At 44.8% G+C, this 26,365-nt stretch overlaps 1 pseudogene; it reads left to right on the forward strand.

Moving 5' to 3' along the window:
• The window catches only part of LOC138806830 (chromodomain Y-like protein), a 163,980-nt pseudogene that overhangs the window by 39,372 nt on the left and 98,243 nt on the right, over positions 1 to 26,365 (forward strand).

Here is a 26,365-nt window from a genome sequence, read left to right on the forward strand (position 1 = left end):
TTGACAGCTGGGGTTGGGGGTACAGGCCAGTTGTATGTGTGTCAGAGGGGGTGTGTTTTTCTCCCAAATATCCACCTTCTATCTGACCCCAGTGCCCTCACCTCTCTAGTGGGCTCTTCTGGGAATGTCCTCAGGTGAAAGGGTAACTGAGCACAGAAGACAAGGGCTCACACAGCAAGGGGGGCCTATCTTCTGTATCCAACACCCCCCTCCCCAGCAAAAAGGAAAAGACCTAAGAAGGCAGGTGTGGGGTGCAGCTCCCCACCTCTGACTAAAGCCACCAGGTTCCCACCAGGGAGAGAAAGGATGCAGATGCAAGGCTGTGTGGCTCCCACTGCTCCAGGCCTGGGGCTCTGTGGTGCCCCCTCCTCACCCATCCCTGCAGCTCCCCTTTTCCGGGACACTGGCCACTAGGGATGAGAGTGCGATACCTGGGTGGACACCCACCTCCAAACCCCACCCTTGGGGTGCATTTGTGGCAGAGGCAGGACATACTATGGGGCATGGAGGAGGCGCAGGCTGGACTGGACTGGGAGGGGAGAGGCAAGGGTCCAGGTCCGAGAGAGTGGGGAGGAAGGGTAGAGTGGGGGACGGGATTTACAAGGGGGGTCGTGGAGTGTGGGAGTGCAGGTTGGCCACTCACGTGAGCTGCTGCGAGAAGCTGTAGGTTGGGACTCCGGGTGCGGGCTGGGAGTCTGAGAGCCGAGGGCTGGAATCAAGTCGGGGGCACAAGCAGGCCAGGGGCGCACCAGCTCGGCGGGTCCGAGCCAGCAGCGCCATGTTTGAAAAGCAGCGCGGGCTAGTGGTGGGGCTGCACGCAGACTCTGTTCCTCCTCAACTACCACCGCAGCCTCAGCGGCCTCCTAACCTGTGGCCGCTGCTGCCTCAGCAGCCACTGCCTCTGCCGTGCTCCCCGCACCGGGACCTCAGATTCAGGGCGACCATGGCTGGGTGCCTCCGAGGGGCTGCGTGTGGCGATGTGCCTGCCATGCAGGCTCCACATGCTCTGCACTCCCAGCCAGGACCCACGCTATGATTGGAGCAGCCACCAGCCACTGAAGCCGTTTCCATTGGTGCTTGTGCTCATGCTCGCTCTTCTCCCAGCACTCTCTTGGACCCACACTCCTCTCCTGGGCCACCCCGCCCCTTTTGAGCACAGACCCCTGCCCCCTTGGGCTCCTGGCCATTGCTGCCAATAAAGTGCACTCCTGGGCCCCGCCCCCTCCTCCTCTGGGTCCCGCCCCCCACCCCTGGCAACAATTGCAGCACTGACTGGGCCCTGAGGTTTCTAGACCATGGCAATTGCAGCCTTACCTCAGCTAAGCACTACCCCCCATCCCCAGTACCGGCTCAGTGGATCCAATCTCCCCTCAGCCCCACCCCTCCATCCCCCTCCACACCACACACCAAGAAGGTGCATGGTGACACTCGTTTGTGTATTTGTGTTTGTGTTTGTGTGTGTGTGTGTGTGTGTGTGTGTGTTGGGGATAACCACCACTCAAGGACTCAGAACATAGCACCCTTTGGAATGACTCAACACACAGCACTCTTCCAAAATCAACAAAAAGCACCCTGTGTAAATGACTCAGCACACAGCTCCCTTTGAAGGAATCAGCATGTAGTATGCTGTGTAGAGTACTCAGCACACAGCACCCTTTGAAGGAGGGAGTCCATAGCCCCCAAGGTAAAGGACTCAGTGCATGGCATACTTTGAAAAACTCAGCACATAGCACTATTTCCCAGGGACTCATCACACCCTGTGTTGAAGCACGCCGTGTAAAACACCCAGTGCACAGCATCCTTCAAAAAACTCAGCACACAGAACAATTTTGAAGTACTCAGCACATACACACTGTGGAAGGACCCAGCACACAGCACCATTTGAAGGACAGTACAGAGCACCCTGTGTAAAGGACTCAGCACACAGCACTCAAAAAACACCTCATCCCTCTCTTCTCAAGGGCTCAGAACATAGCAGGAGCCTTTGGGATGTATTAGCACACCACACCTTTTGAAGGACTCAGCATGCAGTGCGTTGTGTAATGGACTCATCACACAGCACACTTTGAAAAACCCAGGACGGCCCACTCTTCTCAGGGACTCAGCACATAGCACCCTTTGGGATGACTCACCAAACAGCACAAAACCCCCATGTGGGAAGGACCCAGTAAATAGCGCCCTGTGAAGGACTCAGCACATAGCTGTATGTCACAAGTTCAGCTGTCATCAGAATTAGGGTGCTTTCTTCAGTATCACCATTCTTCAGAAACACTGCACAAATCCTACTAGTTCACATTTAGACAGCCTATGTTTTATGGGGTAAGGTCAGCTGGGGGTCTTGAACTCAAAGCTTGAGGGCTCTGTCACTGAGCTCTTTGGTTCAATGCTAGAGCTCTACCACTTGAAGTCACAGCTCCAATTTTGTTTATTTGGAGTTATTCTTTGACAGGTCTTATGGTGATAAGTAAGGCCAAGTTGGGGTATCTGTGAGAAAAGGCTCTTAGCTCAGCCTGGAGCTGACCTCTTCCTTCCTTGTGAGCCTGGAAAGCTGGGCTTCCTGGAGCTCTCTTGGCCTAGGGTTGAACAGACCTGCTCTGGCATCAGCAATCAGGGTGAGCAAAAGTCAGCTTGGCCCTGGTCACTGCCCCAAATTGAACTCTAGGGGATAATGGCACCGGGCCGCATGTTCCGCGTGTGGCCACCAGGGGGCAAGAGTAGCCCACCATAGGGATAGTACTTGTGAGTTGTGTTTACTCTTGCTTCCCTGGGGCCCCCATTATGATTCAAAGCCACCCTGGAGAGGAAAGTCCTTGAGACTCTTACCTACAATTAACCATCAAAAAGCAAGTGGGGCTGTGGCTCAAGTGGCACAGCACTAGCCTTGAGCAAGAAAACTCAGGGATAGAGGGATAGAGCCTAGGCCCTGAGTTCTCTCTCTCTCTCTCTCTCTCTCTCTCTCTCTCTCTCTCTCTCTCTCTCTCTCTCTCTCTCTCTCTCTCTCTCTCTCTGTCTGTCTGTCTCTCTCTCTGTCTCTCTCTCTCTCTGTCTCTCTCTCTCTCTCTCTCTCTCTCTCACACACAAACACACACACACACACACCATGCATGCAAAATCAGAGATTTCAACACTACAGTCTTTGGGTATTCTCTACTTTTCCCCCACTAAGCCTGGTGGCTGCTGGCCTAGGTGTTTGGTGCATACAACATCACCTGGCATCTTCAATTTTGGGGGAACAGAATGGCTAGAAGGTCAACCTTCCCCCCTCCCAGCTCCTTGATTGGGTCATGGTCTATCCAGGCCCTTTGGGGCTCCTTTACAGACTCGCCAAGATGCCTTCAAAAGGCATCACATACTGGGCACTGGTGGCTCATGCTTGTTATCCTAGCTACTCAGGAAGCTGAGATCTGAGAATGTGGCGAATGATGACTCTCTTTGTGACATACTGACTCTCAAAAGCCTTGGCAGCTACCAGAAATAGGTGGCCAAGTGGCTTTCTCTCAGGCCTCCATCTGTAGGGCAACGGGAAGGTTAAACTGGAGGTAGGGTAAGGCAGAGGCTGCAGGGAGTTGGCCCAAACTCAAGGGACATCTAATGGCCCATTGGTCACCAGGAAAGAGGCCTGGCTAATCATTGTTCAGGATTATGGCTTCCCCAGTAGCCTGCAAGCCTTCAGCAATGCAAGATGAAGTATCCTTTGGAGCAGGATCACTCAGACCCAGATGGCCACGGTGGAAAGGAAGAAAATGTTAAAATGCCATCCCGCCACTTTTTTTCTGTGCATTCCCCCCACCCCCACCCCCCCAACCCCCGCACAAGGCCTGAAGTTCTAGGATCTCAGGATAGGCTGTGTTTCCAGCAGCAGCACCCCAGACTATGGTGATGAAAGCTGAGGCACGGTTGCCATGACCTGAGTTCAAGACCGTGTTTGGCAAAAAAAGCAATATATATATATATATATATATATATATATATATATATATATATATATATATATATCTCCCTGGCTTGCAATTCACGCCGTTTCTCCTACCTTTGAATTTGAACTTAAGGCCTGGGTAACTCTGAAGCACTGTGGATGAAGGGGAAGCTCACCATGCTTGAAGACAAGAAAGTAAGGCCTGGTCCCTAGGCTTGAATTCAAGTACCCACCCAGGAAACATTCTATTTATATACATTATAAAGGTAGGATTTGTACTTATGTATAAATGGTCAGTCCATATCCTGTTTGTTGTGGTTATTTACTGCATTTTTGTTTTATTCATTTATTTTCCATTTTTTATTTTGCAAATAGTGTACAGAGGGGTTACAATTACATGGGCAAGATAATGAGTACATTTCTTATCAAGCATTGTAGCCTCCTCCTTTGTTTCCCCATCCCATCCCTTCCCATCCTCCTCCCAGCCCCCCCCACAATCCTCCCCGCTCCCCCCCGCCTCTGCTGCACCAAAGTTGTAAAGTTCATTTTCGACATAATGACTTGTACATCTCAGTTTTGCAATGGGTCCACCTGTATCCCTACTTAAACGATTTGTTTTTCCCCTTCCCCTCCACAAATTATACCAACATCAAATACAGTGAAAGCAGGAGTTATACTGTGGGGAAGGGACGTACAAAGCAACAAAGAAATAATCTTATAAACGTGTTAGAAAAAATCTCAAGAAAGAAAAAAACACATTTGAGTATATATCTTAGGGTTCATTTCACTATCACCACCTAATCTGACCTTTTCTGCTTGACTCAGACATACACTAGATATTACAAATAAGACAAACAATGGGTTCATTTCCCTATCACCACCTTATCTGAACTTTTCTGCTTGACTCAGACATACACTAGATATTACAAATAAGGGCAACAATGGGACCTATATTTCTTTGGACCTGGCTTACTTCACTTAATATAATTTTTTCCAAGTCTTTCCATTTCCTAATAAATGGGGCAATGTCATTCTTTCTGATGGAGGCATAGAATTCTATTGTGTATATATACCACATTTTCTTGATCCATTCATCTACTGAAGGGCATCTGGGTTGGTTCCATATCTTAGCTATAGTAAATAGTGCTGCAATAAACATAGTCGTGCTGGTAGCTTTAGTGTGGTCTTGTTTGTAAACATTTGGGTAAATGCCCAAAAGTGGGATTGCTGGATCATAGGGGAGTTCTATGTGGAGTCTTTTGAGGAACCTCCATACTACTTTCCAAAGTGGTTGAACAAGTTTACACTCCCATCAACAATGTAGTAAGGTTCCCTTCTGTCCACATCCTCTCCAGCATCTTTTGTTATTAGAGTTCTTGATTTTTGCCATTCTAACTGGGGTGAGGTGGTATCTCAAAGTTGTTTTGATTTGCATTTCTTTTATGGCTATGGAGGTTGAGCATTTCTTCATGTGTCTATTGGCCATGCTTCTTTCCTCTTCAGAGAAATTTCTCTTCAAGTCTTTAGCCCACTTATTTATTGGGCAGTTATTTCTTTGAGGCTTTGTTGTTGGGGGATTTAATTTTTTGAATTCCAAGTATATTTTAGATATGAGATTTTTTATTGACTGTGATGATACATATTACATTTATGATATTGATGACAATGTCGATGTGTTCTCCATCATGTCTGATACCCAGGACTCTCAAAGAAAAGGAAAACAGGTATCACACTCAGCTTCTTACTCCATGATCCAATTGTTGGCAGTGCTGGGATCTGAACTCAGGGCCTGGCAGACCCAATTCAGACCCTGAATGGGTGTGTCAACAAGGCAACCTCTAGCCAATGAAGCTGCCAGGGAATTTCCAGACCCTGAGATTGAGCTACAGGGGTGATCAAAATAGCCATACATGGGTAGACAGGTGGTAGAACACCAATAAATATATATTTGTACAGAGTGCCAGAGACATCTACCTAAGATTCAATGACATCAACTACATTCCTACTACCTCTTAGGTCTTTATTATGCCACCATTGAAGGAATAGTATTCTTTTCATGCTTAATAAACCATTCATTAAGATGAATCATTGTCCAAAGATCATTATATCTAATTTTGGACTAGACCAATACATGCAGAAACTTCTCATTCAATCATGAGTTTGCTAACATTTCATTGTTATTCCCATGCATAGGAACAAATATCTTGGGATCTCCCCCCACTGGTAGGTGTCAGGACCAAGATTCAAGCTCAGGGCCTATGTTGCCACATGGGCCTATTTCTTCCCTGATAGCCCATTAGCCTTCACCAATGCAAGGTGAAGTAGCCTTTGCAGCCGTGTAATTCAGACCCAGTATGGTCACCGTACAAAGAAGAAAATATAAAATATAAATATTAAAAAATCCATCCTGTGACATTTTTTCTGTCATTTTTCTGTCATTTGTTCCTGCAAACTTCAGAGCCTAGGATCTCAGGTCCATGGGAGCCCGCCAGCCTAAGGTGATCGAAGCTGAGGCAGAGTTGTCATGAACTGAGTTCAAATCCCATGCTTGGCAATAATAATAATAATAATAACAACACACCCTGGCTCAGAATTCTCACCATTTTTCTGCCACCTCTGAGATTCCAACTCAAGTCTGGGTAACATTGTTGCACTGTGGGGCAAGGTGAAGCTCACCATCCTTGAAGACTACAAGGTCAGGCCTAGTCCTAGGGCCTGAACTAAAGCCCCAGCACTGTCAAAAATCCTATGCTCACCTGCTTTAAACATAAGATTTCTCTTTACATAGAGATGTGGAATGCATCATGCATTCAGTGTAGTTATTATTTTTATTGTGTGTCTTAGTCATGGATGCCCATTTTGTATTTTATTACATATGATGACAGCTATAACTGTGCTGACATGAATGGCAACTGATTCCCATGAATATAGAGTTGCGTATATAGCATACTGCATCCTAGCTGAGACCCAGTACTTTCACAGGACAGAAAAACAGGTGCAATGATTGGCTTCTCACGTAAGGATTCATCTTTTGGCAGTGCTAGGATCTGACCTCGGGGACTGGCAGGCCCAATAGGGTCCAGGTAAGTGTGGAACACATGGGCAGCAAAGATGGCGCTGGGAGGGGGTTGAGTGGGCAGAGCCTAATTTACTGTAGAGCACATGGCCAGCCAAGATGGCTCTGGGAGAGAGTAGAGTGGGCAGACCTCAATTGACCTGCCGATCAGTGCCTAACCAGCCCATGAAGGCTCAGGTGAATGATAGGGTGTGACCTTGACAGTGATTGGTTCCTCTTCCTCCCTTACCATACCACCCACCCTTTTTGTCTTTAAAAGGGGCTGCTCTCTGTTAATAAATGAGTTTTTCTACCTGCTGGATTTGGCTCCCTGCTGTGTCTGATTGTCTCCTGGGCTGAGGGAGGCTAGGGAACGGGCGAGTGCCGCACTTACCTTTCCTCGGACCCCGTCCGTCTTGTGTGAGACGGATGAAGACCCAACATCTGGCGCCCAACGTGGGGCACGAAAGGAAAAGATACCGGCCGAGGCTAAGCGGTCTCTCGGGGTAAGTGAAACCCTAAATATGGGTAATGATATATCACAGAAGGAGAAGGAAGAGGCAACATTAGGCCTAGAAGGGGTACAGGAGGACTTGGGAAGTGAGAAGGAAAAGGAAAGTGTCAAATCCAATCGAGAACGCACTGAGACGTGCACAGTAGAAGTCAAAACGAGGGTAAAAATTACCCCCTCTGACCCAGCTGATATTACCCCCTCTGACCCAGCTGATACTGATGGTCCTAGGCCCCCTCCCTATTCTCCTGATTGGAGGGGAGGTACGGTGCCCTACAGACCTGTGAGAGGGACTTGCAAGACCCAGACCCCTACCAGCCTTCTATGGAGGGGCCGAGGGCTGGGGAAGTAACCTCCTCGGAGACCTCCTCTGGAAAGGAAGGGCCACCAAAGAGCCCTGGAAAGGAAGGGCCATCCAAGAGCCCAGACTCTCGGCCACAGGATTCGTTTCCCCAAGCATATCCGGTCAATCTGGCACCAGGAGCTAACAGGCCCTTGGAATGGTATCCATGGGAAGCTAAGGATCTTAAAGAGCTACGCAAGGCGGTGGCGGAGGATAGCCCAAACTCTACATGGGCCCAGACCCTATTCCAAGACATTGCCTATCACCCTTGTGTCCCTAATGACTGGATGGATGTGGCCAAAGCCGTTCTTACTAGTTCTCAGTTTATTAAATGGTGTGCTTTCTTTAAGGAGGAATGCAGAGTGAGAGCATAGAGTAACCGGCAGGCTCAACCTGCAATACCTATTACTTATACCATGTTAGCAGGGACGGGAGAAGCCTACTCCACCGGCGTCGAACAGGCCACAATACCTGGCCCGTACCGTGACCAGGTGAGGCAGGCAGGACTTGCTGCGTGGTACGAACTAGATGATGGGCCTACTGAGTCCCCCATAGCAGGAGTGAGACAAAAACCGGGTGAGTCTCTACCTGATTTCATAGACCGAGTCCAACAGAGTGTTCACCGCAAGCTGCCAGCAGGGAAACTCCGAGATCAGTTTGTAAAGCTGCTGGTCTGGGAAGGGATGAATGCAGACCACCTCATGGCCTGCTCGGGATTGAGAGAGAGTTCCCTGAGCAGATGGGTGGTGGCCTCGCAGGATGTGGGAACGCAACAGCACCAGTCCCAATCACTAGCTTTAGCTTTACAGGCTCAGGCATTTGCAATGACTGAGGCTATTACTCAGGCGCTGGCAGCCCAGGGCCAAGCAACCCCAAGACTATCCGGAAGAGGGACTTGTTTTAAATGCAGGCAGGAGGGGCACTTTAAGAGGGACTGTTTACAACAATCTCCCGCCAACCGGCCTGAGAGCAAACCGCCCCCTACACCCTGCCCCAGGGGCATGGAGGGATACAAGTTTGATTTAGAGGGGAAGTCTTTAAACTTGGGGAGGGGCATCCTCTAGCCCCTTTAACTCAAGGAGGAACCCCCTCTGCTGTGAGGCCCAGGCAGCCGCATGGCGGGGTGACCCAGGCCCATTGGACTATCCCCCGGAGGATGGACTCTGCCCTAAAATGAGTATTCTCATAGGCGGAAAGAGGTTTCACTGCTTAATTGACACTGGGGCAGACCGAACCATACTCAGGGAGGAGGTAGTGCCCTTGGACTGGAAGCTTGCACCTGGGGCTCCAATATTGGGGGTAGGGGGCAACTCCGAGACCAAAGAAACTGTTGCCCTTATGACATGGACTAGCCCAGATGGAGAACAGGGAAAGATACGCCCTTTAGTGGCAAAGAACCTCACTGTCAATTTACTAGGGCAAGACATACTAAGACAAATGGATGCCATGGTCACTACAGACCATCGAGCATCATATGATGATATCCTGGATGGAGAAAAAGCACAAAGGCTTAAACAGGAAGAACATAGGGGACCCTCTCGGGTGCACCCCCAATCCTAAAGACCACTGCCCCCCAAGTACCTCCCATTAGGTGGAAGCCAGGAAGCCCAATCTGGGTGGCCCAGTGGCCATTGACCAAACCTAAACTTGAAGCCCTCCACCTTCTGGTGGAGGAACAGATAAGCCTCGGGCATATCCGCCCTTCTATAAGTCCTTGGAACACACCCGTATTTGTTATTCAAAAAGCCTCTGGGGCTTGGAGGATGCTCCTAGATCTATGAAAGGTAAATGAAAGGATGGAGCTAGTAGGAAAGCCCCTAAGAGGCATGCCCTGGACTCCTGCTATACCTTCAGAATATACCTTGGTTGTGATTGATATTAAAGATTGTTTTTTCTCTATCCCTCTGCATCCAGATGACTGCGAGAAGTTTGCTTTCTCTATACCTTCTCTTAATTTTTCCCAGCCTGATCGGAGGTTTGAATGGACAGTGCTGCCACAGGGTGTGGCCAATAGCCCGGCCTTCTGCCAACAATACTTGGCCACACTTTTAGAGCCTGTGCTGGGTTCAGATAACTCCTTTGTCTATGCCTACATGGATGATATAATTCTGGGACACCGAGACCCAAGCTGCCTGGAAGGCCTTCTGGCCCAGGTTCTGGACATATTAAAAAAGGGGGGTTTTACCATAGCCCTTAATAAAATTCAAAAGGTAGCTCCTTTTATGGTGCTCGGGACCCACCTTACCTTGACTCAGGCCAGCCCCCTTAAGCCTTTGCTGGATATTCCGGCCACTCTAACCTTAACCCAACTTCAGAGTCTTTTAGGGGAAATAAATTGGCTGTTGCCATGGGTTTCTGTCCCTAAAGGTAGTCTTGTGCCCTTATTTGCCCTGCTAAAAGACAGGACACCACAAGAAGTTATTACCATTACAGACAGCCATAGGGCAATATTTTTGCAGTTCCAAAAAGCCCTGGATAAAGTTTCTCTAAAGAGGTGTTCTATTAGTGAGCCCATTTCCCTTTGGTTGTTTGCAGGGGTCACATTAATATCTGCAGTTTTAACTCAAAGTGGGGAGCCATTAGAGTGGGTTCACACTCCCCTGGGGGCACGCCTCGGGTGTATTCTCAAGCAGACCAACTTGCAGATGCTATTGTGAAGGGAAGGACACAAGCCCAAAGGCATTATGGCCTCGACCCTCACTCCATTGTTTTTCCTTTTCGGATGGCAGACGTTGAGTGGCTCACTTGAGCCAATGCTCGTCTCCTTGGACAGGTTTCTAGGCCAAATTGACTGCCATTATGGGCCATCCAAATGGACTGTCATGTTATGGTGACTTCCCCTCAAAATACCATCTCTATTTTCTCCTACTCCTATTCCTGGCACCCTTCATGTTTTTACTGACGGAGGTAAAGCAGGCTCTGCATATGCAGCCTTTGAGGAACAACAAAAGACCCCGAGCCAACAAAGATTTCAACCTTGTCAAGGGTCAGCACAATATAAAGAAATGCTGGCCGTAATTATGGCTCTTCAGGACATTCAAAAACCCTTTAATTTGTATTCTGATAGCCTATATATGATTAACTTGCTCCCTCATATTCCCCAGGCACATATTAAGCTGGATGAAAACCCTATTTCCCCCCTTATGGTTACCCTTAAGGGCCTATTAGAAGGGCGGGGAGCCCCTATTCATATTCAACATTTGAGAGGGCATTCAAAACTTACTGGGTTTTTTCCCCTAGGCAATAAGTGGGCAGACCAGTTAGCTACTGGCCCACAAGCATTAACATTACAAGAGGCTACCTGTTTGCATGATTTAACCCATATTAATTGGAGAGTTCTTCAGCATAGATTTCCTCAGATTCCTGTAAAGGACCTTAAAAGGATAGTACATACCTGTAAAACATGCCAGCCTTTCTTAAAAGTACCCCGTTACAACCCCCGGGGTAAATCCCAGAGGCCTTAAACCTAACGTCCTCTGGCAAATGGATGTCACTCATTTCCTGGCCTTTGGTAAGTTTAAATATATCTTTGTCTCTATAGATACCTACTCAGGAGCATGCTGGGCCACAGCACATACAGGAGAAAGAACTAAACATTCACAAGCACATTTTCTTCAATGCTTTGCCACCTTGGGTCTACCAGCACAAGTTAAAACCGATAATGGACCCTCTTTTGTTAGCAAAGCAATGTCAGAGTTTTTTGACAAATGGCATATTAATCATACTACAGGAATTACCTATAATCCCCAAGGCCAAGCAATTATAAAAAGAAATCATCAATGTCTTAAAGAGCAATTATTAAAACAAAAAAGGGGGAGTTAGCCCCCATATACAGTTACAGATAGCTTTGTTTTTAAATTTGTCAAAAGGGGCAACTGAATCCAGATTTCAAAAGCACTGGGGATAACTAAACCCTAAGCCCCAAGTGAAAGTCAGGTGGAAGGACCCCCTGACACAACAATGGAGAGGACCTGACCCCCTAGTTACTATGATCGGGGATTTGGATGTGTTTTTCCCATAGGGGAGTCCGCTCCCATTTGGATCCCTGCCAGGAACCCAAGTTTTTACCCATTTCCTCTATACAGGAGGATGCCCAAGAATAAGCTAACCAACAAGGAAAAAAAACAAAAAACAAAAAAACGGCCATGGCCGAGGCTTGTGTTTTAAAGACAAAAGCCAAAAAGACAATTATTAACCATCCCCAAGGTCAACCAGCAGATGGCGATACTCCAGCTGTTGGCTGTCCTGACTCTCCCAACCCTGTGAATGGCCCTATGGAATCTGCATCAACCTTGACAAGTGACCTGAGCAGTGGTCAACACTGGCAATGCAGAAATCATCAGCACCACAAGAGAAGCTGTCCCTTCGACCTGGTGGCCTGACCTTCATTTTGATCACCACCCTATGGACTGCTTAATATTTTTGTAGGAGTTAATTATTTTAATGTTACCTGCTTTAATTGTTCTTTTACTAATTGCTTGTATAGCAGCATTGAATCCATACTTAATTGTTAAACAACCACCTTTTGTTATGCTTCCAGCTTAGATTTTGTCCAACCCCACAGGCAAATAGCTGGATTAGAACAATCCCCACCTCTGGACTCTGAAGTGGCAAAGACTGCTATCCCATCCTTCACTAAGGTTAAAGGACTAGTAGTGACATTTCTTGGCCTGGGAATGCTTTTGCTGATGGTTTTTCTATGCCTTCCTTGCATTATACGTGCACTGCAAAACTCTTATGAGCTTAGCCAGCCAGTTAACAAGCTCCAAATGAATGAATTCCCCCCCCCCAGAGGAATTGCAGCCAGAGATGGGTAAGAGGGGGTGTCAGTCTGACCAACCTAAGACAGGGCCTTCAGCTTCGCTCTGAAGAAGTTGCCAATGATGGGCAAGGCAGACAAGGCGATCCACCCAACCTAAGACAGGCGGGTTCACTTCTTTAAGCAAAGACAGGGGGAGATGATGTTGGGAGCAATTGGGAGCTGACAGTAAAGCTCAAAGGTGATCTTGACTCCTGTGCTAGCTAAAAGACACGTACAAGGAACTGGCTTACTTAAACGACACCAGGTGCCCAGGAATTAATTGAACTGCTTCGGACATTCTAACTGTGGTGGGACTGATGTTTATTACTGTGCTAGGTGGGTCAGCCATTTAAAAAAAAAGGGGGGGGGAATCTGTGGAGCACATGGGCAGCAAAGATGGTGCTGGGAGGGGGTTGAGTGGGCAGAGCCTAATTTACTGTAGAGCACATGGCCAGCCAAGATGGCTCTGGGAGAGAGTAGAGTGGGTAGAGCCCAATTGACCTGCCGATCAGTGCCTAACCAGCCAGGTGAATGATAGGGTATGACCTTGACAGTGATTGGTTCCTCTTCCTCCCTTACCATACTACCCACCCTTTTTGTCTTTAAAAGGGGCTGCTCTCTGTTAATAAACGAGTTTTTCTACCTGCTGGATTTGGCTCCCTGCTGTGTCTGATTGTCTCCTGGGCTGAGGGAGGCTAAGGAACGGGCGAGCGCCACACTTACCTTTCCTCGGACTCCGTCCGTCTTTTGTGGGATGGACGAAGACCCAACAGGTAAGCACACCAGCATGTGAGCCACTAAGAAGCTAGGCCATTCCCAGGACCTGAGATTGAGCCCCACAGTGATGGCGACCAGTGATGGAATCCAATCAACCTTGGAACTAACGATTCTTGGATCTTCCCCCATGCCTCCATTTCATGATTGTGATGATTATGGTCATGTTTCATCAACTCTTCATTAAAAATAATCGATACCCCATGAGTCTTGCCTATGATTTCCTACTCACATCAAGCAAGAACTACTCATTCAAGGATGAGATTGATTGCATTCCACGACTCTTCCAAGGTCTGGAAACAAGTGTCCTAGGATCTCCAGCCATTCCCTCATCGTCACAGGGCTGACTGGGATTCGTCCTCAGGGCCTTCACTGTCTGGTTAGCCTGTGGCTCCCCCAAAAATCAGCAGGTCTTCAGCCATGCCAGGTCAACTTCACTCTGCAGGCAGCCATGTTTGGACCCAGAATGGTCACCATGCAAAGGAAAATAAACATAAAAGAGCCAGGTAGAATTTCCTCTGCTTTTTTTCCCCTCGAAGGTTTTTTTTTTTTTCCAGCAAACCTCAGAGTCCGAGGGTTCGAGGACTTGATGTGGGTCCAGAAGCTGCAGCCTAGGATGATCAGAGCTAAGGCAGAGTTGCCACGACTTGAGTTCAAGCCCCAGATCTGGTAAAAGAAAACAGAAAAAAACTATGAAGGAAGAAACCTAGCTCAGAATTTGTGCCATTTTACAGTGAGAGCTGGGATTTGAACTCAGGTTTGGGTAACTCTGTTGCACTGAGGGGGAAGGTGAAGCTCACCGTCCTTGAAAACTAAAAGGTTAGTCCTGGTACTGGGCCTGATTTGAAGCCCCAGAACTGGACAAGCCTACCTCTTTTAAACCTAGGATCTCAACATACGGGTGTGGTATGCACCTTGTTTTCAGTGTAGTTAATCTTTTTATTTTGTGTCTAATTCATCTATGTATTGTGTATTTTACTGAGTATAGGATGACATATATAACTGTACTCACATGGATGACAACCTTTTCCCATGGGTATAGAGCTGCCTATGCTTTCTAGATCCTAGCTATGACCCAGGACTTGCACAGGATATGAAAACATCTACAAGGTTTGGCATCTCACATCAGGATGAACCTTTTGGCAGTGCTGGAACTTGAACTCAGGGCCTAGCAGAACCAACTGCCAAATGGGTCCACATGAGCACACCAGCTTGTGAGCCACTAAGGAGCTAGACCATACCCAGGACCTGAGATCTAGCCCTGTGGTGGGGGTGGAGAACCATATTCACCCATTCATAAGCTGAAATTAATATGCTAATAAAGGCCTGTTTGTATAGAGTTGGAGATGTGGCGAGCTGTGTTGGAATCCTATCTTCCATGTGACTACCGATTCTTGGATCTTTCCCAATGCCTCGATTTCCTAAATGTAATTATTATTGTCACACTTCATGCAGTCTTAATTAAGATCATTTCCTATGCGAATCATGCATGAACTTCTCAACTCTTCCCTAGGCCTGAATTCAAGCACCAGTACTGAAAAACATAACATTTATAGACATTTTAAATATTTGAGTTATATCTCTATATTCATTTCCAATAGTGTTTGTTGGAGTGATTCATTATATTTTATTATTATTGATTCATTGATTGATTTAGCATTTATTTTATGGACTGTGAGTACACCTATAACATTAATTACATTTGTTCCAAGCTATTCCATAGCATATAGCTTTGCAGAGATAATATGTACATCATACCTGACACTCAACACTTGCACAGAAAAGGAAAACAGTTGTCACACATGGAATCTTACTCCAGGAAGAATATTTGGAAATGATGGTACCTTGACTGAGGGACTAGTAGACCCCATTCATGAAGGGGTGAGTGTCAGCACGGCAGCATCTAGCCCATGCAGGTGCCAAGTGGATCCCAAGACCTGGGAACAAGTTTCAGGTTTGGCCAAATTAGCAAAAATGTTCTATGCAGATGATGGTATACAAATAAATATAAATTTAGACATTTACATACTGCCAGAAATGTCTATTTAGTGTTCAATGATGCATACTACGCTCCTACAGATTCTCAGGTCTTTAGTGAGGACTCCATTTAATCAATACTATTCTTTTAGTGCATAATAAACTATGAATTAAAATCAGTCTGTGTCCTGTGATTATTGGGTCTAATTTTCTGCTAGACTGATTGATGAACTACTCATCCAACCATGACACTGTTCACATTCTTCTGGTGCTCCTATGGACAGGCAATAGTTTCTTAGGCTCCCCAGCCCTTTGTAAGTGGCATGACCGGGATTCAAACTAAGGACCTAGGTGTTCAGGTTGGCTTATGGCTTCACTGACAACCTGAAAGCATTCAGCAGTGCCAAGTGACCTACAGGTTGCAGCCGTGTCATTTGGACCCAGATTGGTCACCATGCAAGGAAGGAAAACCAAGAAACCGCCGACCATCCACAGATGGCGTTTTTTTCGGTGCTGTTTTCAATTTGTTTTCTTGTCAGTCCCTGAGGCGTACCATCCCCTGATCGGCTGTGGGCCCAGAGGCTGCACCATCCCAGCCTGGGTGATGGAATCTCAGGCAGTGTTGCCACAACCTCAGTTCAAGTACAGTGATTGGCAATCAATCAATCAAAAAAATATTAAAATATTAAAAATAGCCGGGTGCTGGTGGCTCACACCTGTAATCCTAGCTACTCAAGAGGCTGAGGATTGTGGTTCAATCCAACCAAGGCTGTAAAGCCCATGAGACTCTTATCTCCAATAAAGCATTAGAAAACCAGAAGTGGTGCTATGGCTCAAGCGGTACTGCACTCGCCTTCAGCTGAAGAGCGCAAGGACAGAGCCCAAGGCCAGAGCTCAAGCCCCACGGAAAAAAAATTGTAAAAATACTAATAAAGCTCACCAGCTTGACATTCGTGCCTTTTTTTTTCCTTTCAGTCCTGGGATTTGAACTCAGAGTCTGGGTAATTCTAATGCACTATGGAGGATGGGGAAACTCACCGTCTTTGAAGACAAGCAATTCAGGCCTGTTCCCTAGGCCTGAATTCAATCCCCAGCCCTGTTAAAGTAATATTCATCCACATTTGAAATAATGAGTAATATCTACATACTTATGTTTACTGCATATTATTTTACTGTGTATTTATTTTATTTTTTGCACTATTCATTCATTCATTATTTATATTGACTATTATTACACTTATAACTTGTATTAAATGGATTACATCTTAGGATAACTATACAGATTAGCATATGTATTATATATCTTACTTCAGACCCAGGACATTCACAGAAATTCTATAGTAGATGATCCCATGCTTAGAAAAACAGAAAGAATACACCAACCAAAGTCGAATTCATCCCTAAGCACCCCAGTGGCTCACATCTGTAATCCCAGCTACTCAAGAGGTGAGAACTGGAAGATGAAGTTTCAAAGCTAATCCAGGCAGAAAAGCCTGAGAGACGACATCTCCAATTAACTGGCAAAAAGCCAGGCTACAGGTATGGCTGAAGTGGTAGAAAATCAGCTATGAACAATCAAGCCAAGAAAGAGCAAGCTGAATTAAAGTGCAGAGAGGGGTGGATAGGGAAAGAAAGCAGAGAGAAATCCTCCAAAAACAGAGAACAAAACAAAAGTACACACATCCCACCTAATTTATGGCACCAACAAACTGAAAATAAAAAAATCAAGCAGTTGTATAACTTTACATGAGCACACATGCTTTTAGGTACACTTCAAAGCTATGTTTTAATAATATACATGTAGATATATTAAATATATATATATATATATATCTTTAAATAAACTAAGAAACTAGCCAATGAATAAATACTTCTGAATTAGTGCCTTAAGGATGGCATTATAAATTATTTATATTAAAAGTGTATTCCAAGTTTCATTCCTCAGAATCAATCTTTGATAAATTTGTTCATGCGCTGGGCTTTGGTTGCTCATTCCTACAATCCTAGCTACTCAGGAGGCTGAGATATGAGGATGGCGGTTCAAAGCCAGACTGGAAAGGAATGTCCATGAGACTCTTACCTCCAATAAACCGGAAACGGCACTGTGGCTTATCTCCAACAAACTGGAAATGGCACTGTGGCTCAAGCTGTAGAGCACTTGCCATGAGTTGAAGAGCTGAAGGTGGGCAGCCAAGCCCAGCGTTCAAGCCCCACCATCAAAAAAAAAAAAAAAGAAAGAAAGAAAGAAAGAAAGAAATTTGTTTATACAGATCATAAAATTCTAACCTTCTGAGCTTTAGGAAACTTGTCTTCCTTTTCTTCCAGGGTCTTATGCTCTTTAAGCAAGTACTCCACTACTGAGCTACATCCCCATCCCAATGTTTCAGTTTCTCATTTTAAAATTCACTTTATTCCCATAATGCTTACAAGTACCTCCTGTCCTCACAGAAGTGAGTTTTTATTCAGAAACCCAACCTTTTGTGGTATGAGGACTCCTCTAGTGTATTTTGTGGTAGTCACTGAGGAAAACTCACACGATACAATTGCAGAGAGTTTATAGTTACAGAAATAACTCTAAATAGAATTAACATGAACTGTCCCTCTATGGAGGAAGGATGTACTGATTTTAATTCTCACTTTTCATGGCAGATGGACAAAATGGAAACACCAATGTGCTATGCTGAAATGTAAACGTTTAAACCCCTTTTTGAAAAAATCTCTTGTTATAAAATCAAAATATATCAAATAAAGGCCAAGTGAACTTTAAAAAATATGAGAAATGCTAATGAAGCTCCCTGGCTTGGAATGTATGCTATTTTTTGTCTGCAAGGCCTGCGATTTGAACTCAGGGTCTGGGTAACTCTGGTGCACTCTGGGGGAAGGGGAAGGTCTCTATGCTTGAAGATCAGAAAGTCAGGCCTCTTCCCTAGGCCTGAATTCAGGCCCCAAACCTGGAAAACGTAGTCCTTACATGTATTTTAAAGATAGGATTGAACGTCGAGACAGGTGTTCAGTCTATATTATGTTTGGTGTGGTCATTCATTTTACTTTTTGGTTTATTCATTTATTTACCATTTATTTTATTGACTATGATGACACCTAACTTTGTATTACATTGTTTACACCCTACCACATAGCATTTAGATTTGTAGACTTGTTCTCCATCATGCCTGACATGCCGCACTCTCACAGAAAAGGAAAACAGGTGTCACACTTGGCTTCTTACTTCAGTATGACATTTTTGGCAGGCTCTGAGATTGAACTTCAGGGGTGGCCAAAATAGCTATACATGGATAGACAGGTGGTAGTACACCAATAAATACATATTATTACAGAGTGCTGGAGCTGTGTATCTAGTATTCAATGACATTTGCTACGTTCCTACCAAGTCTTAGGTAGTTATTATGCCTCCATTGAAGGAATATTATTCTTTTCATGCCTAAGTAACCATTAATTGAGTTCAATCAGCGTGCTAGGATTATTTCATCTAATTTGAGTCCAGACCGCTGCATGAACTATTCAATCATAAGTTGGATACCATTCCATTGGAATTTCTATGCACAGGCAGGAGTCTCTAAGGATCTCCTGCCATTGGTAGGTGACAAGACCAGGATTTGAACTCAGGGACTATGTTGTGGGGTTGGCCTATAGCTTTCCTGACAGTCCGCCAGCCTTCAGCAATGACAGGTCACCTGTGCGTGGTATCCATGTCATTCAGACCTAGGATGGTCACCATGCAAGGAACCAAAGCCAAGAAACCGCCTACCATGTTCGGCTTGAGGCTTGTTTTAATGTCATTTTCATTTTGTTTTCCTGTCAGACATCAGGTCTTAGGATTCCAGGATCGGCTTTGGTTCTGGAGGCTGCACCCCAGGCTAGTGTGATGGAAGCTGAGACAGAGCTGTCATGATCTGAGTGGTATACAATTAATAAATATTGGTAGAGTGCCAGAGCCATCTATCTGACTAAATGATGCCTTCTACATTCCTACCAACTCTTAGGTATTTATTATACTGCCTTTGAAGTAATATTATTCTTTTCATGCTTAATAAACTATCAATTAAAATCAATCAGCATCCTAGAATTATTACATCCACTTTTAGATTCGACTGATGCACGAACTACTCTTTCAATCAGTATTTCTATGCATAGGAATGAGTCTCTTGTGATGTCCTGCCATTGGTAGGTGTCAGGACTTAGATTTTTAACCCAGTGCCTATGTTGGCAGGTTTCGCCTATGGCTTCCCTGATGGCCCACCAGCCTTCAGGAATATCAGTTCAGCTCCACTTTGCAGCCATGTCATTCAGACTCAGTATGATCACCCTGCAAAGAAAAAAATAATGTAAAACCTCCAGTCCTCTGCAGCTGGACACTTTTTGTGCTGTCCCACTTTTTTTTTTCTTCCTGCAAGCTGTCAGGGCCTAGGATCCCAAGATTGACTATGGGTGAGAGGCTGCAGCCTAGTCTAAGGCAATCGAAGCTGAGGTAGACTTGCCATGGCCTGATTTCAAGCTCCATGGTTGGCAAAAAGAAAAAGAATAAATAAAAAAATTAATTAATTGTTGAACTAAATTGAAAAAAATCCCCCTGGTTTGGAATTTCTGCCAGTTTTCTTTCCTAGCCTGGGATTTGAACTCAGGATCTTGGTATATCTGTAGCAATGTGACTGAAGGTGCAGAGTTTCTACTACTTGAGTTCAAATCCTGTGCCAAGACAAAAACAAAAAATTAAGTCAGTGACCTCAGCTGGGGGGAGGGGAATAGCTGTGGAGGTGGGAGGGAAGGGAAGGCAAGGGGAAAACAAAGGAGGAGGCAACAATGCTCAATAGTAAATGTACTCATTACTTTGCTCATGTAACTGTAACCCCTCTATACCACATTATTACAACAAAAAATGTACAAAAAAGGAAACAATTTAGAGCTCAGTGAAGCACTTTGCAGGTAAGGGAAGGATGTCTGAATAGATATACAAAATTATACACTGCATTTTTTAAAATATTCAGTATGGAATTGAATAAAAATAACTCCTTCCATTAAAAATAATTAAGTGACTGTCTTGGAACTGGGGCTAGTATTTCTGCCACTGCTGGGATTTGATCTCACCATCCGGGTAACTCTTTTGCATCGTAGGTGAAGGGGAAGCTCACTGTCCTTGAGGAAAAGAAATTCAGGGTAGAGTTCCCAGGGCCTGAATGAAGTCCCTATAATGGAAAATAATATTTATTTACATGTGTAATATATGTGATATATTACATGTGTATGTTTATTACAAATTATGATTTTTTATTATTGTATTAGTATCATTATACACATAATATTTATTACATTTTGCACATCTATTATAAAATTATACACATCAATTTAGGACATTGACTCATTTTTCATTAATACTTTATTAAGTGTTGAAACATGATACATGATTAAATGGAGGCATTTGTCACAGCCTTAACATGTTTGGAGTCACTCCCAAATATGAGCTGTGTCTTGTTTATCTTTAACAACTTCCTACACGGATTTTTTAGATGATTTATACTCAGAAGACTTTCCTTGAGGATAGGCAAGTTGAGGGATAATATTGTAAAGGTGAGACTGGGAATGTGGCTTAGTGGTAGAGAGCTCGCTCAGTATGCATGAATGCCAGGGTTGGAATCCTCAGTGCCACATACTCAGAAAAAGCCAGAAGCTGTGGAGTGCTCAAGTGGTAGAGCACTAGCCTTGAGAAAAAGAAGCACGGAGACAGTACCCAGGCCCTAAGTTCAAGCCCCAGCACTGGCAAAAACAATAGGCCCGATTCCAATGGCTCACACCTGGGACCATTCTTCTCAGGAGGCTGAGATCCAAAGACCACAGTTCAAAGACAGCCTAGGCAAGGAAAGCCTGTTAGATTCTTATCACCAATGAGCCACCAAAAGACCCCATGTGGCACTGTGGCTCAAGTGGTAGCTTGTTCGCCTTGAGAGGAAGAGCTCAGGGACAGTGAGTGCCCAAGCTTGAGTTCGAGACACACAATGGGAAAAAGTGAAGGTTAATCAAAGTACTTTCCCTATTTGCTAATTAGGAGAACATTCACTGGAAAAATGAGAGCTGATATACACCAGAATTGGAGTTAGAGCTCAAGGTTCAAGTTTAGCAGATCCATATGCCCAGCCTCTCAGACTCTAGAATTATAACCTTGTGTCCTACAGGGTTCTGAAAGGTCCATTGTTGAAAGGCTTAATATGTTCCCCAAGCCCTTTGTGATAAGCAGTTGACTTGTATTGTCAATGTCATTACACTTCTGACCTAGCAGAGCACCAGTAGCTAAGGCCCATCCCCTAGCTCAGGAGGCTGAGGTCTGAGGATTACATGGTGAAGCCAGCCAGGGCAGGAATGTCTATGACACTCTGACTTCCACTTCTGAAAGGGCAGATGTTCAAGAGCTTCCTGGATTTCCTTTGGTGATGAGAAGTTACTTGTACTTGAGTTGAACTCAAGGCCTGGGCACTGTCTCTAGCACTCTACTACTTGAGCCACAGCACCAATTCTGGCTTTTTCTGTGCATGTGCTACAGAGGGATCAAACTCAGGGCTTCTTGCATGCTAGGCAAGCACTCTCTCACTAATCCACATTCCCAGCCCTATCATCTTTTTCATAATGGTAGTTTCTACCTAAGTATGCTACCATTTTACATCCCCCAAGTTTAATTTTCTGAATACCAGTTATTTCAAAAACCCTGATCTTCCCTTCTCCTGCCTGATTTGTGACTGCTCCTGCCTTGGCCTCATAATAAACTGTAAAAAAGGCTGCTGAGATCTTAAGTGAGTACCATATAAGGAAACAGGCCTGGAACTCTGGAAGAGAAAAGCCACGGGCCTGAAAAAAAGAGAATGATGCAGTATGTGCAACAAGCCTATCTGAAAAATAAATCTGTACATAAAAGGAGAAGCATTGCATACAATCTGTTTGCACTCAGGGAGGTAATATACACACATAAGTAGGTAGGACACTCATACATAAACTTGGCCTTCTCTTTTTGAATTTTTATGGTGGCCATCCCGTGCTTAAACTCAGGGCCCTATATGTTCCTCAGCCGTTTTGCTCAAGGCTGAGACTCTACCACTGCCACAGCTCCACTTCCAACCATCTGGTTGTTAATTGGACAGAAGCACCTGCCAGACTTTCCTGCCTGGTCTGGCTTGTATCTCCTGTTCGGCTTTCTTTCTCAAAGCTGGATCTCTACCCTCTGGGCCTCTGATTCACTTCTGGTATTCTGGTGGTTTATTGAAATAAGAGTCTCGCAGACTTTCCTGCTCGGGCTGGCTTTGAACAGAGATCTCCTGAGGAGACTTCAAGTGGCTTTCCACAGGGATTCGCCGAGGATCTGCTCCACACAAACCCTTAGTCTAAATCTTGAGAGATACTAGAGCAAAATTGAAACATGAAGATGCTTCTAGTGTGTTCTAGATACTTAAGTTGGAGACACAAAACACTCATAATTATAGATAATTTTATAAGCCTAAGGAACAATGCAGACAGTATGAGGATCGCTCCAGCTTTTGGTCCTCTCATCCTGAGAGAGTAAATTCACTGCAGCTCAATGCTAAGTGACTGAACTGGCATGTCCTGTGGACATTTGCTGCCAAAATCATGTGACACTCATTTATCACTTTTGGCTTTAAACCTGTGACCAGAGAATAAGATGAGGAGAGAAATTCCTTCTCAGAGAAAGCACCTATAAAGAACATTGGGTAGATTACTTATAAATTCAAAGCACTGGAATGATGCTGTTAAGTAGTCAGATTGTCCAGATTAAAAAATGAAGAAGAAAAGAAAGGCAGGTGCCAGTGGCTGCTGACTAAAATCCCAGCTCCTCAGAGAATGAGATGTGGAGAATCTGAGTTTGAATCCAGTCAGCATAGGAAAGTCCAAGACACTGTTATTTGTAAGAGATCACAGAAAACCCAAAAGTGGGGCTGTGGCTCAAGGTTAATGCAATACCCTTGACCAAAAGTAACTCAGGGACAAGGCCTATGCTCATAGTTCAACCCCAGGATCTGCTTTCATGTCTTTGTGTATGTGTGGATATATTCCTATAGCTGAAGCTCCAGAGTAGCTATGATGAATGGCACCAAGCTAGAAAATTGGTTTTCAATACAATGATTTCATAACACAGAGACTGCTTTCATGACAGTGCATGTTCCTGGGATCCCCTCACAGTTTCCAGTGCAGCCTGAGGGTTTCTCTGCCTCCCAGGCCTGTTGGAAGAAGTCTCTCTCTCATTGTCTGGACAGGCAGACAAAAGGCCTCAGTCCTGTACAGCTGTGTAACAAACAACTCCATATGGGACAATTAGTAAGGAGGAGTGTGGATGGGCTCTGAATGTCAGGACAAAAAGGCCTCTTTGTACCCCAAGCTATCTCTCTCCCCAGTGCTCCATTTTAACAGGAAGCCTTCATTTCTGCCACCTCCTTTGGCAGGCCAAGTTCTCAGCACTAATCCTGCCTTTGTAAGACTGTATTCTGGTGATCAGATACAGTGCTCAATATAATTCAGGAGTCCTTCTGGCAGACAACTAGGGCACTTAACCTCAAGAAATGTTTCATTGAGGGAGATGATAGGACTATGATGCCTCTGCTAGGTTTCCGGAAGCTTTAGAAATCCAATCACATGTCTAATCTCACCATGCTTCCTGTCATCTAGGACTGCTGAAGCACATTAGGTTTTGAAACCTTTGACCTCTCCTAGTTGAGCCCTGGGTGGCAAAGTTTTGGGGTTGAACACAGTGCCTGGGTGCTGACCATGAGGTCAGTGCAGGAGCCCAATGCTTTAACATTTTGTGTCACAGCTTTTACTTCTGGTCTGTGTGTGGGTTTGTGTGTGTGCGAGCTTGCACAAATACACCAGTCCTGGAGCTTGAACTCAGGACCTGAACACTGTACCTTTATTTCTCTTGTACAAGAATAGTCCTCTTCCACTTGAGCCACAGAGCCATTTGAGGATTTTTTCTACTGATGTGTTCCAAAGAAATCAAGTCCAGAGTTTCATAGATGCAAAGCACACTACCCCTAAGGCACATACCCAGTCCTCTACTTCAGGTTTGTTATTTTGTTTCTTTTTTGTTGTTGTTGCTTGTAGGAGTTGAAGTCTGGGCCTGGGTGCTGTCCCTCAAGTCTGGTGCTCTACCACTTGAAGCAAAGCACTATTTCAGGTTGTCTCATGGTTCATTGGAGCTAAATGTCTCGAGGACTTTCTTGCGTAGGCTAGCTTTCAACCAAGATTCTTAGATCTCATCCTCCTGAGGAGCTAGGATGACAAGCATGAGTGACAAGCATCCAGCTTCTACTTCAGGTTTCTTAGTGGTGAATTGGAGATAATAGTCTCATGGGACCTTTTGTGTCTGCCATAGTTTGGAAACCAGATCCTCAGATCTCAGCTTCCTGAGAAGGCAGGCTGACAGACCTCATCTATAGACCCCTAGACTGTGGCACTCTACTGCAAGGGGGTCCTTGGCTCCACATGGTGTAATGCTAGCCATGTGCACAAGAGGTAAGTGTCAGTGGCTATGCCGCGAGTTCAAGGTTCATGACTGAGAAAAAATAAAACAAAACAATTATCTGCAGTAGACAACTCACCCACTCTTCAGTAATACATAATTTTGTCCCTGACATGGGGACATATCTGCATCTCAATATTCTTGTCTGCATAATCATCTCAGTTTTGTAGCTCTTACAAGGACCATATGAAAGAATGCGCTCTGTGAAGGACACAGCAGATGGCACTCTTTGAAGGACTAGCACACAACATCCTGTGAAGAATTAGCACCCAGCACCCAATGCAGGACTCAGCACACTGCACCGTGTGCCAGACTCAGCACAGAGCATCCTATGAAGGACTCAGCACATAGCTGTATTCCACAAGCTGTCATTAGAATTAGGTTGCTTTCATCAGTATCACCATTGTTTGAGGAACATTTCACAAATCACACAAGTTCACATCTAATGGTTTAGTGGGGTGTTTTTTGGAGGGGCAGTCTACCCATAGGGCTTGAACTCAATGCATGGGGATACTGTTCTAATAACATTTGCTCAAGGCTAAGGCTCTACTACTTATTGCCACATCTCCAAGAGTCTCACATACTTCCTACCAGGGCTTGGTTTTAAAGCTCCCAAGCAGCCAGGATGATGGGGTTAAGCCAGCAGCATCTGCTTCTGTGGAGCTGGGTTGCAGCTGTTTACATATGCCTAAGTCAGGTTAAGTGGCAACTGTCAGTGCCAGACTCCTAGCTTGTTCTGTGATGTGGTATTTGAAGTCCTGTCCTTCTATAATTGCAGTTAGAACATTCTGCCTTTTTTTGGTGGCAGTGCTGGGGCTTGAGTAAGGGCTTAGACACTGTCCCTAAGCATTTGTGCTCAAGGCTAGCACTCAATTGATTGAAAGACAGCAGAACTTCCAAGTTTTCTGCTTAGTGGCACTGAGGAGTCGAACCCAGGGCTCATGCTTACTAGGGGAGCACTCAATCACTGAGCCCCAGGAGTAAAGGAGGTATAAATAGATAGATTGTTGTATATAAATATTATATAGACAAAAGAGAGATGTCTATATTATTACATTATAGATAATGTTGTTATCAATTATTAGGTATTAAGTTATATCTCCATTTAATGATGTGTCCCAGCTAACAATTAATAAAGCATTAATTAATACTCAATATCCTGTTATTGTTTATCAAATATGTACATACATCCATACATATAATTAAATATTTTAGAGAATGAGACAGGTGTCTATATATTCTTAAATTATGCATCATGTGATACTACCAATAATTAGGTATTTATGTCTCTATGCAATTTTTATTCTGTTAATACTTAATAAAATATTAATTAAACTTAATCCACATCCTATAATTACCACATCTAAATTTATCCTAGAATGATTCATTATTAATTCAATCTATCATTTATTGTAGTGACAATTCTTCCACCTATGACTTTTTTTTAACTTTGTGA

The sequence above is a fragment of the Dipodomys merriami genome, unplaced genomic scaffold (assembly GCF_024711535.1).
Source record: "Dipodomys merriami isolate MVZ:Mamm:240054 unplaced genomic scaffold, mDipMer1.0.p SCAF_100, whole genome shotgun sequence".
NCBI lineage: Eukaryota > Metazoa > Chordata > Mammalia > Rodentia > Heteromyidae > Dipodomys > Dipodomys merriami.